Raw genomic sequence first — 14,672 nt, 5'->3', positions numbered from 1 at the left:
TTGAATACGAAACGGATGAGGAAAAGAATCCGTCCCAGGTATTTTCGGCGCCCAGCTCTGGGTGCCAAAGATTTCGGCGCCCAGGGATGGGCGTTGAAAATAGGGTCTGGGCAGAATTCTTTGTCAGATTGGACTCTAGAGTACGGAGTCCATTAAAAGACTTGATCCGAGTTATTTGGTGCGTATTAACCTTGTGACGGAATGCGTCTGGGCCCGTTACGAACTCTAGGCTCGTTAGGATTTTAATTAATACGTGACTCTTATTTTCGAATCATATTAGGAATAGGATTCTCTCGTAATCTCTATCTCATTTAGGGTTTATGTTGGAGTGCAACACCTAATTCTGACAGGTTTCTATCTTTTTATTCTTACTACTTTTAGCAACTACCCTCTACGGCAGTTACCATTTTTAACAGGTTTCCATAAATAGCAGGTTTCGGGTGAAATGAGAAGGGGAATTGAGATTCGTTATTTTATAGGAGATGCGTTGTCAAGTGGAGATTTATGTTCTCATCATCGAACCTTCCCTTTCGGGAATGGGGACAAAAGTAGGTGTCTACAGTTAGCCCCCACTTTGACTGAGTCTTGGAGTAAGACGATGGTCAAAGTATTAGACGGAGTGCGTCACACAAGTCATGGTGACCTGCTTTTGCGAGGGTCTCACGAGCCCCCGAGTGATAACATTTGACTTAAGGGTCATCACTTGAAGTGTCGACATATCCCTCACGTGTCATTGGGATTTGTCAACGGATAGTATAGAAACTCCCTCACTTTGTCATTGGAAGTATCTAAAGAAGCGTAGAAACTCCCTCACTTTGTCATTGGGAGTAGCTACAGATGTTTTCGAAATCAAAGCTATAAAGTGTGATTGGGCCTGGCCAAGCCCAATCACGAGGTAAAAAAATGTTTTTAAAGATTCTAAGTTTCAGGGTTAGCTAAACGAGAAAACCCCCTTGTTTTTATGGGACGTAAAACGAAGGAAAATCCAGCACATCGTTCTTTTTTGGAAAAAAACGGAAAACCAATCTTTGGAAAAAGGGAAAGCTACTCACATCGTTCTTTTTTGGAAAAAACGGAAAACCAGAAAAAGTTGTCGCTGCAGCGACTACGGACCTGCACGGTTAGTGACGCAGACCCCGCCGGCTAAAGATGGCGAGCCTGTCCGCTAAGGGTGGACACCCCGTCCGATAGAAGTGGACGAATCTATTTTTGAAATTTGAAAATAAGGACCTACGCGGTTTTGTGATGTAGACCCCGCCGGCTAAAGATTGCGAACCTGTCCGCTAAGGGTGGACACCCCGTCCGATAGAAGTGGACGAATCTATTTTGAAATTTGTTTTGTGTTTATTTTTTAAAAAATGAGGACCTACTAGGTTTGCGCCGTAGAACCCGCCGGCTGAAGATGGCGAGCCTGTTTCATTTTGAATTTTGAAAATTTCATTTTTGGAAAACTGAGGACCTGCGCGGCTAGTGACGCAGACCCGGCCCGCTGAGGGTGGGCGAACCCTGTCCGCTGAGGGTGGACGTCCCTGAATTCGTTTTTCGTTTTGGAACTCGCGTGGTTCGTGACGTGATCTTTGCCAACTGAGATGGGCAAGTTTCCTATTTTTTCATCGTGATTTCTTTTTTTGAGAATTTCTTTTGTTCATTCTTGCAAGAGCGAATTCTTTCGAGGGATGCTCGAATTTAGTTGTAACCTGAACGTGGGTTGACAACGTGTTTAGACGGACCATTGTCTCGTGGTCATCATCTTTCATGGTCTTGGGCTAGTCTTTACGGCTCAATTTTGCCACTACTTGGGTCCTTGATTAGGGGACTACGTATAGGTATCAACGGCGACCTCTGTCTTGAGGTCGTAAACCGGTTTTATCTTTTGAGACATCCAGACACGGGACTTCGTACAACGTAGTCTGGCAATATATATTTTCTTTCGGGCCCCCAAGCATTCGTGCTTGACGGTCATTTCTTGTCAAAAAGGTTCCTTGGGGATACGCATTCTGTAATGTCCTTGATCGTGTTTGGGATTGTGCTCGTAAGTGCGAGCAATTTTCGTAGTGGTGTGCTACTCTACAAAGCCGTGAGGTGCGACTTTCAGTAAAGGAAATCGGCAATTTTTGAGTCGAATGGATGCGGCAGGGCCCAGTAGAAGTTAGGGCCTTTTTTGAGCCTGGGTTCATTTTCGGCGCCCAGGCCTGGGCGTTAAAGATTTCGGCGCCCAGCGCTGGGCGCTGAAAATAATTTATGGCGAGGTTTCTTGATGACACAGTTGGCCTCTTGTTCGTTCGTTTTCCTTTTTATTTTCTTTTGAACGCGTTCGTAAATGTTCGATACTTAGAAAAGATGATATGTTTGTGCGAACGAGCGTTCATAGAATGGCCGTTGTGTGCGGTCCATTAATCAGCTTGTTTGAATCATTTTTTTTTTGAGCAATGACTGATTTTGAATCGTTTGCTTAAAAGCTTGATAGGGTTCAGGCCCATTCATGAAGTGGGCTTAAACATCGTGCCCTTTCGATTGTTCAAACATTTGCTTCGAGATTTGGTTGTTCCGTAGCTTGGAGCCCCCAAGTATGCATGTCGGGATGCTTCCTTTTGGCGTACGATTTTTGTAGGTTCTTTCGAGGAAGATGCCTTGGCGTTCCGCTCGTGTAGGTGCGAGCTATCCCTTCCGTGGTAGGTAATGTTTTGCTACCTTTAATCCTTGATGTAGAAGTCGCGTGGCTTGCATTTTGAATTTGGGCGATAAGTAGTCTTTGCCTCTTTTACACATGCTCTTGGTCGTGCCCGTATTAGTGCAATATGCCTTACTCTCCTTTTTTAGACTTGTACCGTGGGATGATTGAACTTATGTTGCAACGTAGGCTTGTGTGGCCTAACGGCGTGTCTTAGAACATTCCTCCAGGTGTTGGGATATTATTATTTTTTGCATTGGAGTACTTCATCACGCCTCGTTTAGGTGCTCGAAAAAGTGTAGCACCTTCTGCGTGGGCGTACACGGTTTATTACTTCGTTCGATGCGAGGATTCATAGATGTTTCTTTCTTTTTATTTTCTTATATATCCTTGATTTTTCTTTCGCTTTTGCTTTGGAAAGACTTAGACTGTGTAACGGGTGCTTGTAGGGCGAGCGTTATGTGCAGTAGTTTGATCAGTTACCCTTGTTAGTGGGGCGACTTTATATACTCTAAGTAGTGCTTAGAATTTGGGAGGGGTTGTAGCCATTCTAAGGTTCGTTTTACACGATTAAAGCTTAGGATTGTGCCCCTATGATGTATGTATAGCATTAGCGTCGAGAATTAGCGATGAAATCGTCATTTCGAGCATTTTTAGAGTGTTTTTCTCAAGCCCCCAATTGTAGCTACGGGATTGGCTTAGTGCTATAATGCTTTGCATACGTCTTTATGCATTCATGGTCACATGGATCATGAATAGTTTGAACCAGACTCGTTTAGTGCGAGGTACGTTCGAGTAGTGACCTGCTACTTCTCTTGTAAATGTCGTATTATGCGACATCGCCATGGTCAAGGTAGTAACATGTGGAAGTGTGCCTTGACCAAAAGTTAGGTGCCTTTCTTTACCCATAATCATATTTAGAAATCTTTTTGACTCACTTGCAACATCGTGATAAACGCATACTTAGATTAAACCAACGACTCTTTATTATGTTCGAAGAAGTCTTTGAATTTTTTTTGAAATCCGAGTCCTACTGTGTACAATCCGAGGTGTCCTAAGTAAGTTGACTTATAGAAGGGTTCGTACAGGATTACATGAGTGAATCAAAATACTGTTACGATTTTTGGAATGCTGTCTAAGGATTTGCTGGGAGCCAGGGTGCAGGTGTCAAGATATTAATTGTGCCTGTTTGGCATATACTTTAGGCTTTTAGGGCCATCTTTTCCAGAATTGCGGGAATATAAATCGTTTTCAAATTGACTTAGATTTGCTTGGTGTACGTCTGCACAAAAGGTCAAGGTATACTTAGTTCTTTCCCTAGCTCTTTCATTTCAATTTTTAGCCCCCAGTTGTTGTTATGTCTTCCCATTAATGATTCTTTTAGATTTCGACTTTAGATGCCCGTGTCATATGCCTGAGTAGAGTGAGCCTTGGTTAAGTGCCAAGTCCTATTGACAATGTCTGATTTTTTTTTTTATTTTTTTTTAAAGGAGATTCGCAAGCATTTGAATTACCATGAACGGGTGCCCTGAGTTCGAAGGAACGATGGGGCGATGCCGTAGAACAATCCTCTTTATTGCAAGCTTACTGCCTTTATTACTTGTGGGTGATTATGACTGTGTCTAGTGGTGAAAGAAGGTCTTTACGCGAACGACCATGTCTGGTGGTGAAAGAAAGTCTTTAAGTGAGTTAGTTCGCTTTTAGGGAGGGTCAAGTCGAGTACTTAGAGGTCATGGACGCTTGCGCTAGCCCCCCATTCAATTGAGGCAAAGCGATCTTTTGAGTCTTGGCTAAGTGCCTAGGAGTGTGAGTGCTCCTTCTGGCAAGGGTACGTGCCCTTATTATTTTTCGATGTGTGCTCGTTAATTTTGGCATCTTGGTGACTTGGATTCTTCCTTTGACTTAAATTTTTTCTTTCGACTTGGATTGCAAGTAATTAAATTTCAATAAGGGACTTCTATTCTTTATTCTTGTTTTTCTATAGGCTTTAATATTTTTGCAAATTGGTTGGACCGAATCATGGATTGCCTACGTATCCGCCTTAAATAGATTTAATTTGGAATCAGGTCTTGCGTAGTTCTTAGCCTAGAAAATGGTTTCTTAGAATGCCGATTTTAAACAAGTACGTTCCGAGGTGGAAACATATTATTTGAAATGGTAGAATAAGTGAAGTTTATTATTATTTAAATCTGCTGCCAAAAATTTGTTTTATATTTTTTTTGAGTACATGTATTTTTTGGTGGTACGTATATCTGAATACATAGTACATGTATTTTTTGGTGGTACGTATATCTGAATACATGCTGTACCCCTCCAAGTGTTCGTTATTTTTCCGTGCATGTGCGGATAAAATGACGAGCACTTCTGGACAAAATTTTAGCAAGCAGAGAGATTCAGCACCCAGGCTGGGGCGTCAAAGTTTTCGGCGCCCAGGTGTGGGCGCTGGAAATGTTTTCTGGGCGGATCTTTTTTGGTGCGCTAAATGCTTCTTCTTTCCTTTTAAACTAACTTTAGAAGCGCTTTGCGAAGTTCCTTTTTTATTATTTATTACTTTTTTGTACTTTTCATTTGTCTTCTTTTTTTTTTTTTGTGACTCAAGACGGTTTGAAAGATGGGTTGAATGAGATAGGATAATTTGTATGGGTATTGGTCAAGCATGAGGATTATATCTGTTAGGACTCACAATTTGCAGCCTCAAGCTAGTGTCACGAGTTTACATCAATCAAGGCCAATGAGTAGCATGGGGACGGCTCAAGGGTATATCAACAAGATGTATCCAAACAAGTTATATGGTCATTATGCTAATGGTGGTGTAAGAGGTTTTGGAAATAATGGGTATGACGCACGTGTCAATGGCCGTACGTGGTTTGCGGTTGACAACAAGTTCAAGAACAAGAGTCGAGGTAATGGTTTCTTGGGTTATGGCAATGAGAATATGGATGGGTTAAATGAGCTGAACAGGGACCCCAGAGCGAAGGCGTCTAAGAGCATAAGGATTGGAAAGGGTAGATATCGTAGAATCTTATGATTTGGATTGGTTGACTCGATTCTTTTCCTTCGTTTACTTGGGTAAATGTTGCACTTTGGGAGGTGCGGGATAAGTATTCCATGGCTCGCTCTTTTCGCTCTCCCTTTTCTCTTTCTCTTTTTTCTTTCTTTGCACTTTGGGAGGTACGGGCTAAGTATTTCATGGCTCGCTTTTTTTCATTCTCCCTTTTCTTTTTCTCTTTTTTTTTTGCTTGGGATTTCTCCCCAACATAAATCCTTCAAATTTTTTTATTTGGGCTAAAAGGTAGATGGTTGTGGTCTTTGAGTCACGAGGCGAGACTGAGTGAGCCTCGTTTGGTAGGCCTATAGTGGACCTTTAATTTTAGCGGGCCTAGGGTGGACCTTTAGCTTTAGTAGGCCTAGGGTGGACTTTTAAATTGTCTTACTTCGCAAGCGTATTTAGTCGTTTCTTAAAATGTGCGAATAGCGTAGATTCAAAATGTTGTTTTTACCTTATTGAAATTTAACGAAAGAATTACATCGAAAATAATTTTTTGTTTCTTTTCAGATTCCGGTTTTACGGGATTTAATTGGAAGTATTAATCTTTCCGATTATAACCCGGGTATGAATATAAGGAGGTGGCCTAGACTCAAAATAATGACATGGCGTGAGCCTATAATACTTGACCAAGCGACTCTCAGACTTAGGCTAATTGGACCATAACTTTCGTTGGTTGACACTTTAGATTTTAACCCTTGGGTGTTCATTTGTCATGCGCCATTTTGCTTAATGTTGGCAAGGTAGTTAATTGGGGAGATCGAATTTTTATTTTTACTAGACTAGAATCATTAGTGCGGCTTCTCTCTTAGTGTGTATTGCTTTACCCCAATGGTAGCCTTATGGTATGCCGATTTGGGTATTTTCATGGTTTGTCATGTTGTATTTATGAAAAATCTTTTAGTCCGTACTTAGGAGTATTTCAAGGAGCGAGTGGCTCGAGAGGACTACGATAGTCGTGACCCAATGTGATGATAAGCCTTGAGGCCATTAATTTTTTGCTAACGGTATTGACACCTTAGGTTCACTTTGGGGTTTGTGCGACTATGGGGAAAAGATTTTCAGAATGTGACTGTTTCCATTTTGCAAATACTATAATATATTCTTTTTATTGGTGAGAGAGAGTATTGAGGCCGTAGACTCTTAGCAAGGGATGACAATTACATATGGGTGCTTATTGATTTAAATGTTAGGAAGGGAGACTCAATATGTTTTAACCTTTTTATTTGCAGAACGACACCAAGCATTAGGACCGATTCTATGGATAAGACAACTAAGACTTAGGATTTAGATTGTACTTTGGCATAGCCTAGTCTAGACTCGGATTTATTTTTTATTCGGACATTATTTTCCCTTGAAAACTTCGTTTGAACATTATTTTTTGAATACTTTGCCCATGTGACATTCAAGGTCGTCTAATTAGCATGCTCGGTTTTGGTGCCGAGCATTGTCGTCGTAGGAGGCCTAACAACGACACAAGGAGTTATTTATTTTTTTACAAGTCGCTTTTAGAATCGAGTGCTTTTCATACGCCCTCGTAGCAAATTTTTTTTCACAAAAAGTTTTTTTTTGCTACGTATTTTCTTCATGCGTGGGCACCGAGGCTGATGTGCCTGACCAAAAGGCCAGGCAGCAACTTCAGCGCCCAGCAGTGGGGGTGAGAAATTTTGGCGCCCAGCCAGGGGCGTTGAAAATGCGTCCCTGGCTGGTTCTCGTTTTCTGTTTGCGTATACTTTTGTTTTTGCGACTTTAGTTTTGCGTGCTTGCCTTATAACGTCCTTTACGCGTTGTGCAACGTTTGTGGGATTCGTTACAGGCCATCCCGAGCGTCGCTTATTTTTGTGGCGATTGTTCGGGCTCGCGGAACACGTATGTTGGTATAACTCTTTGGCCAATTGGTTCATGAATGTTTGGGCAATTTTTAAGGTCGTTGGTTTTCTAGCATTACTTGTCTAGCATTATTCGTACGCACAATCATAACATAGTCACATAGTTCGCTACACATAACTACATTACAAACATGAATTTGAAAATTAAATATGTCACGTAGTTTATGATAGGCTTCTATGGGTAGTATTTGCGCCTGGCTTGGTACCGCTTCTATCGTAGATCCAACACATGCCCCGGTCGAGGTAGTGTCTTCAATAGACAAATTTCGCTCAAGAGGCCAACCCGCAAGTGCAAGCCAAGGGGGCATGCAGGCGAGAGGGACCTAATGAGCGAGCGATTAGGTTCGGGATAGGTGTACTACCTGCACAAGTACCGAGTGGGCAACATGCGCGGCGTATGCACCCCCCTATTGGCGAAAAAAGGTATCCTTAGTCCCAACTCCCGAGGGAGCCGAGATTCGTTATGCGGTTCTGCCCGTTCACATTAATATGCTGATTTTCAGGTCGTCCCAACTTGATGGGGAAATAAACGCGGGGTAGGATCGTTTCACCGTTCGGCTATTTTGATTACCTACAAGCACGAGTATTTCCTTCACTATCCCCAGTGGAGTCGCCACTGTGAGGGCGTCGAAAAAGCACGAGGCTAATGCGTGACCTCGTCCCTCGTGGGTGTGACGATTCTTTTTATTCAATCAAGTGTAATTGGATTTCCTGTGAGTTTACACCCAATTGACTAGTAATATAGGAGTCGCCATTCAGTTTTTATAGACAATGAGAAAAACTGACAAAACCCGGTTATCGTGACATAAAGGGAGTGCAATTATGTTTGACCACGACGGCCGTAGGTTCCCTTGTGATCCCTGGTGTGGGGATCTCTCAACATACACCCGCAAGGTAGAGATTGAGGGTTCGGGAGACTGTAACTACCGAGAGGAGTACTCGCTCGTCGATAACTCCAGAGGCAGGATATCCTTACTAGCTCAGCATAAATAATTGTAGGGACATGCGTTAACTATTAAACTAATCTGAGTTGATTTTAGCAATATGCAACATATAATACTAGATCGATCGCGATTATCTGATTTAAATAGCATTAAGGGACCTAGCATGATAATCCAATTTCCCAAAAATATTATATTTGCTAGGCGTGGTAGAACAATCAGATTTAGTTAGTTTAACAGTTCATAAAAAGGGCGAGGAAAGCAGTTAAATCATCAAGAAGGGACACATTACGACGCACCCTTGAGAGGTGCGTCACGGTTCTCAGAAAACTAACCACTTTGACTTTGCTATTTCTCCTTTTTATTTAACGAATCTCAAATTATGGGACAGGATATGTTCTGTTCGATTTATGGATCAATTGCGATAGAACGTGTGAACAATTTCGCAGCGTGAGGCTTAGGCTAAGGGTTGGAGTCAATACTCAGAATATGAATTGTGTGTTGTTTTTGTTTCACGTCGAACTTTAGGGGTCTATTTATAGGAAAGAGTGGCGTAGAAAGATAGATTTTCAGGAATTTGAATACGAAACGGATGAGGAAAAGAATCCGTCCCAGGTATTTTCGGCGCCCAGCTCTGGGCACCAAAGATTTCGGCGCCCAGGGCTGGGCGTTGAAAATAGGGTCTGGGTAGAATTCTTTGTCAGCTTGGACTCTAGAGTACGGAGTCCATTAAGAGACTTAATCCGAGTTATTTGGTGCGTATTAACCTTGTGACGGAATGCGTTTGGGCCCGTTACGAACTCTAGGCTCGTTAGGATTTTAATTAATACGTGACTCTTATTTTCGAATCATATTAGGAATAGGATTCTCTCGTAATCTCTATCTCATTTAGGGTTTATGTTGGAGTGCAACACCTAATTCTGACAGGTTTCTATCTTTTTATTCTTACTACTTTTAGCAACTACCCTTTACGGCAGTTACCATTTTTAGCAGGTTTCCATAAATAGCAGGTTTTGGGTGAAATGAGAAGGGGAATTGAGATTCGTTATTTTATAGAAGATGCATTGTCAAGTGGAGATTTATGTTCTCATCATCGAACCTTCCCTTTCGGGAATGGGGACAAAAGTAGGTGTCTACAGTGTCATAAACACAGTTTCTGTTAAAACGTCGTTTAAGAAAGCGGTTTTGACATCCATCTGCCATATTTCATAATCGTAATATGCAGCGATTGCTAACATTATCCGAATAGACTTTAGCATTGCAACTGGTGAAAAGGTTTCATCGTAATCCACATGGTGGACTTGCCTGTAACCTTTTGCAACCAATCTAGCTTTGAAAACTTCAAGTTTTCCATCCTTGTCTTTTTTCAGTTTGAAAACCCATTTGCTTCCTATGGCTTGGTAGCCATCTGGCAAATCGACCAAATCCCATACTTGGTTTTCTGACATGGAGTCTAATTCAGATTGCATGGCTTCATGCCATTGCTTGGAGCTAGGGCTCGTCATAGCTTGTTTGTAAGTCGCAAGTTCATCACTTTCAAGTAATAGAACGTCATAGCTCTCGTTCGTCAAAATACCTAAGTACCTTTCCGGTTGAGATCTATATCTCTGCGATCTACGCGGGGTTACATCTCTAGATTGTCCATGATTCTCACCAGATACTTCTAAAGATCTCTGAGTTTCATCCTGAATGTCATCTTGAGCATTCTCTAGAGTTTGTTGTTCGACTCGAATTTCTTCGAGGTCTACTTTTCTCCCACTTGTCATTTTGGAAATGTGATCCTTCTCCAAAAAGACACCATCTCGAGCAACAAACACTTTGTTCTCAGATGTATTGTAGAAGTAATACCCCTTTGTTTCCTTTGGATAGCCCACAAGGATACATTTGTCAGATTTTGGATGAAGTTTGTCTGAAATTAATCGTTTGACGTATACTTCACATCCCCAAATCTTAAGAAAAGACACATTTGGAGGCTTTCCAAACCATAACTCATATGGAGTCTTTTCAACAGCTTTAGACGGAGCTCTATTTATAGTGAGTGCAGCTGTATTTAGTGCATGTCCCCAAAATTCTATTGGAAGTTCGGCCTGACCCATCATTGATCTAACTATGTCTAGCAAAGTTCTATTCCTCCGTTCCGACACACCATTCCATTGCGGTGTTCCAGGAGGAGTCAATTCTGATAGAATTCCACATTCTTTCAGATGGTCATCAAATTCATAGCTCAGATATTCACCGCCTCTATCAGACCGCAGTGCCTTAATCTTCTTGCCTAATTGATTCTCTACTTCACTCTGAAATTCCTTGAATTTGTCAAAGGATTCAGACTTATGCTTCATTAGGTAGACATAACCATATCTACTGAAGTCATCAGTGAAAGTGATAAAGTAGCTGAAACCACCTCTAGAATTTGTACTCATTGGTCCACATACATCTGTATGGATTAAACCCAATAGTTCAGTTGCTTTTTCTCCAACTTTAGAGAAAGGTTGCTTTGTCATTTTGCCAAGTAAACATGATTCGCACTTACCATAATCCTCTAAGTCAAATGGTTCTAGAATTCCTTCCCTTTGAAGTCTTTCCATGCGTTTCAAGTTAATATGGCCTAATCGACAATGCCACAGATAGGTGAGATCTGAATCATCCTTTTTGGCCTTTTTGGTATTTATGTTATAAACTTGTTTGTCGTGATCTAAAAAGTAAATCCATTGACTAATCTAGCAGATCCATAAAACATCTCTTTAAAATAAAACGAACAACTATTGTCTTTTATTATAAAGGAAAATCCCTTAGCATCTAAGCAAGAAACAGAAATGATGTTTTTAGTAAGACTTGGAACATTGAAACACTCTTCCAGTTCCAAAACTAGCCCAGAGGGCAACGGCAAATAATAAGTTCCTACAGCTAATGCAACAATCCGTGCTCCATTTCCCACTCGTAGGTCGACTTCACCCTTGCTTATGTTAGGTTATGATACATATGACAAAACATAAATCATGCGGAAAACCTTAATGCCAGGAAACATATTATTTACACATAATCATTTAGCATAATTCAGATGCATACACTTTGTAGCGAGCCATCCCTAGCTGCGCCCGAACCGAACAAGAACAAGTCTTTAGGACTCCAAGTGTCGTCCCTCCGTAGATAGTCCACAGCACGTCCGGATCCGCCTTAAGCTTGACCAACTAGAATCGCCCTTAAGGTTCCTAGGATTTTCGGCTAATATGGGTTGCAAGTGTTTGGCTGATTTTGTTCCAAAATCTTACCTTAGAATACTTCAATTGTTTGTATAAATATGTGACCCTAGGCACCTATTTATAGAGTTTATGGAAAGGAATTATAATCCTATTAGAATACTAATTTAGTTTAATTAGAATCTTGCTAGGACTCTATTAAATAAACTTTATCTATTAGGATTAGATTTAATCATATTACGAATCCCGGTAGCCTTAGGATTCCGAGTAACACACACGAGTGGCAATGCACCGCACGCAGGCCATACGGCCCACGCACAGCGCACGGCCCAGCTCGCTGTTGCGCGCGCCCAAGGCCTTGGTTGGGCCTGGCCTTCGCGCTGGGCCTGGTCTTGGCTTTGGCGTGTGTTTGCGCTTTGGCTTGCTGGGCGATGGCCAAGCTTCGTGCTGGGCCTTCGTCTGGCAGGCCTCGTCCGATGCTAATTCGTACGATACGCTTCCGATTAAATTCTCGATTCCGGAATTCATTTCCGATAGGAACAATATTTAATATTTCCGATTCCGGAATTAATTTCCGTTTCGAACAAATATTTAATATTTCCGTTTCCGGAATTATTTTCGATTTCGATAATATTTCCGATTCTGACAATATTTCCGTTTCCGGCAATATTTCCGATTCCGGCAATATTTCCATTTCCAATAATATTTTCCGATACGTACCATGTTTCTGTTTCCGGCAACATCTACGACTTGGATAATATTTATATTTCCGATACCATCCATATTTCCGTTTCCGGCAATATCATCGTTTCCGGAGTATTCATTTCTTGCTTGTGACGATCTCAGCTCCCACTGAAACCAAGATCCGTCGATTCCGAATATCCATAGATAGAGTATTTAATGCCATTAAATACTTGATCCGTTTACGTACTATTTGTGTGACCCTACGGGTTCAGTCAAAGTAAGCTATGGATTAATATCATTAATTCCACTTGAACTGAAGCGGCCTCTAGCTAGGCATTCAGCTCACTTGACCTCACTTAATTATTAACTTGTTAATTAATACTGAACCGCATTTATTAGACTTAACATTATATGCATACTTGGATCAAGGGCATTATTTCTTTCAGTCTCCCACTTGTCCTTAGGGACAAGTGTGCATTTCCTAATTCCTTTGTCGCTCGATGCTTGCTCTTGAACATAAGGTAAGAGTTGTCATCCTTATTACGTCCAGAGGTGTTTCTCGGTTTCAGAGTTCAACTGATCAAATAAACAGATAATCATATCCTATGATTCATCCGAGTACGGCCATGCATTTTATAGTTTCTAGGTCACCGAGTGGCCTTGTACAACTTTTAAGCATCTCATCCCGATTTATGGGAAGACAATCTATCTTGAATATATCGTCAAATTGAAGGGACTCATCATTTAATACTAAACCAAGATTAAATGGAATATGAAAATTCATTTCATATATGATAAATGTTCAACCCTTATGTTTTACAACCATGGGCCTCAAATCCATCTTTAAAACACTTCATGGAATTCAAAGCTATGCTTGATTTCCAGTGCTACAATGTGAGTGTTGCTTCTCACTTGTTGCATAGGTTTAGTTATCATGCTTTGCCAATCTTAATATCCTTTTCATCGAATGTTCTTCGAGATATGATGATAAGATCTTTTGAGTATGTTTATTTTGTGATCTAGTCTTTTTTGCTACATTAGTGGTTCTACGCATTTTGCAATGAAGAACCATTAAGTCAACAGACATGGGATCTTCCCAAGTTCAATAAAGAACTCATTAATATAAACAACTCTGTTTTATTGCTTCTTAGGCAATAAGTACTTTTACTTCAACTGTTTAGGTTGCTAGTGATGCTTTGTTTGGATTTACTTATCCAAGCAGTTCACAGATATGTGGAAGACTTTCCAGCTGTATCTTGGAACATAGAAATTAATATTTAATTTCCCACGCAACAACTCCTGGTCTCCGATCCATGTTGCCATTTCAAAACACGATGCTCTATAGCTCGTCCTTGCCAATGGTTAACTCCAAAGGGATCTTGCTTGATCCTTTACCAGTGTTTATGCGTGTAGCATCAATATTTAGCATATCTTTATTTCCTTGAATCAAGAACTATTCCTATGTACCTTTTCAAGTACCATAAGTATTCTTGATCTCAATCTAGTTGATCTTCACTTAGATCAATAGAGATTGGTATATGTTCGTCATGCCTAAAGTCATACGATATGTTTTTGGCGATCCTTATATTATATCATACATGATAAATTGTTTTGCAGAATAACTCCCAATTGAATTCTATTCATGTAACTTTAGCTCATCTAGTTTCACTGGATACTAAATCCAGCCAAATTCTTTGACATATAATATAGGTTAAGAATCTTACTTAGATCCTTTGATGTTTAACTTAGTAAACGCTTATACATAGTTCAAACATCTTTTACTTAGATTTATTCACATGGGTCGAATATCTCCAATGGAGTATTTCGTGTTTGATTTAGTAAATGCCATTACTTAATCCAAAACAACATTATAAGATCTTTGTAAATAGATCTTAATACCCAGTATAGACTAAGTTTCGCCTTGGCCCGTCATTGATGAATAGTTTCAAATCCAAGTCATTAGTATTTGAATGTCATTTCACAATAGAGAGATATGTGTGTGATACACATAGGACCAATTAAGTTTTTATGTACTCCCACTAAACTTCTTATATATCTATAAGAATCATGTACATTTTATGAAACTAAAATACTTATTAGCTTCACTAAAATACAGTTTTAATTCCCAATTTGCTTGATTAAATCTGTACTTAGATTTCATAAGCTAGCTTTCTTTTTCAAGCATTTATTCAGATCCACAAATCATTGACATTCCATGTACGTAGTTTCTTCCAACATTTGATT

This window comes from Spinacia oleracea, chromosome 3, assembly GCF_020520425.1.
Source record: "Spinacia oleracea cultivar Varoflay chromosome 3, BTI_SOV_V1, whole genome shotgun sequence".
Taxonomy (NCBI): Eukaryota; Viridiplantae; Streptophyta; class Magnoliopsida; order Caryophyllales; family Amaranthaceae; genus Spinacia; species Spinacia oleracea.
Note: the sequence above shows the minus strand (reverse complement) of the source record.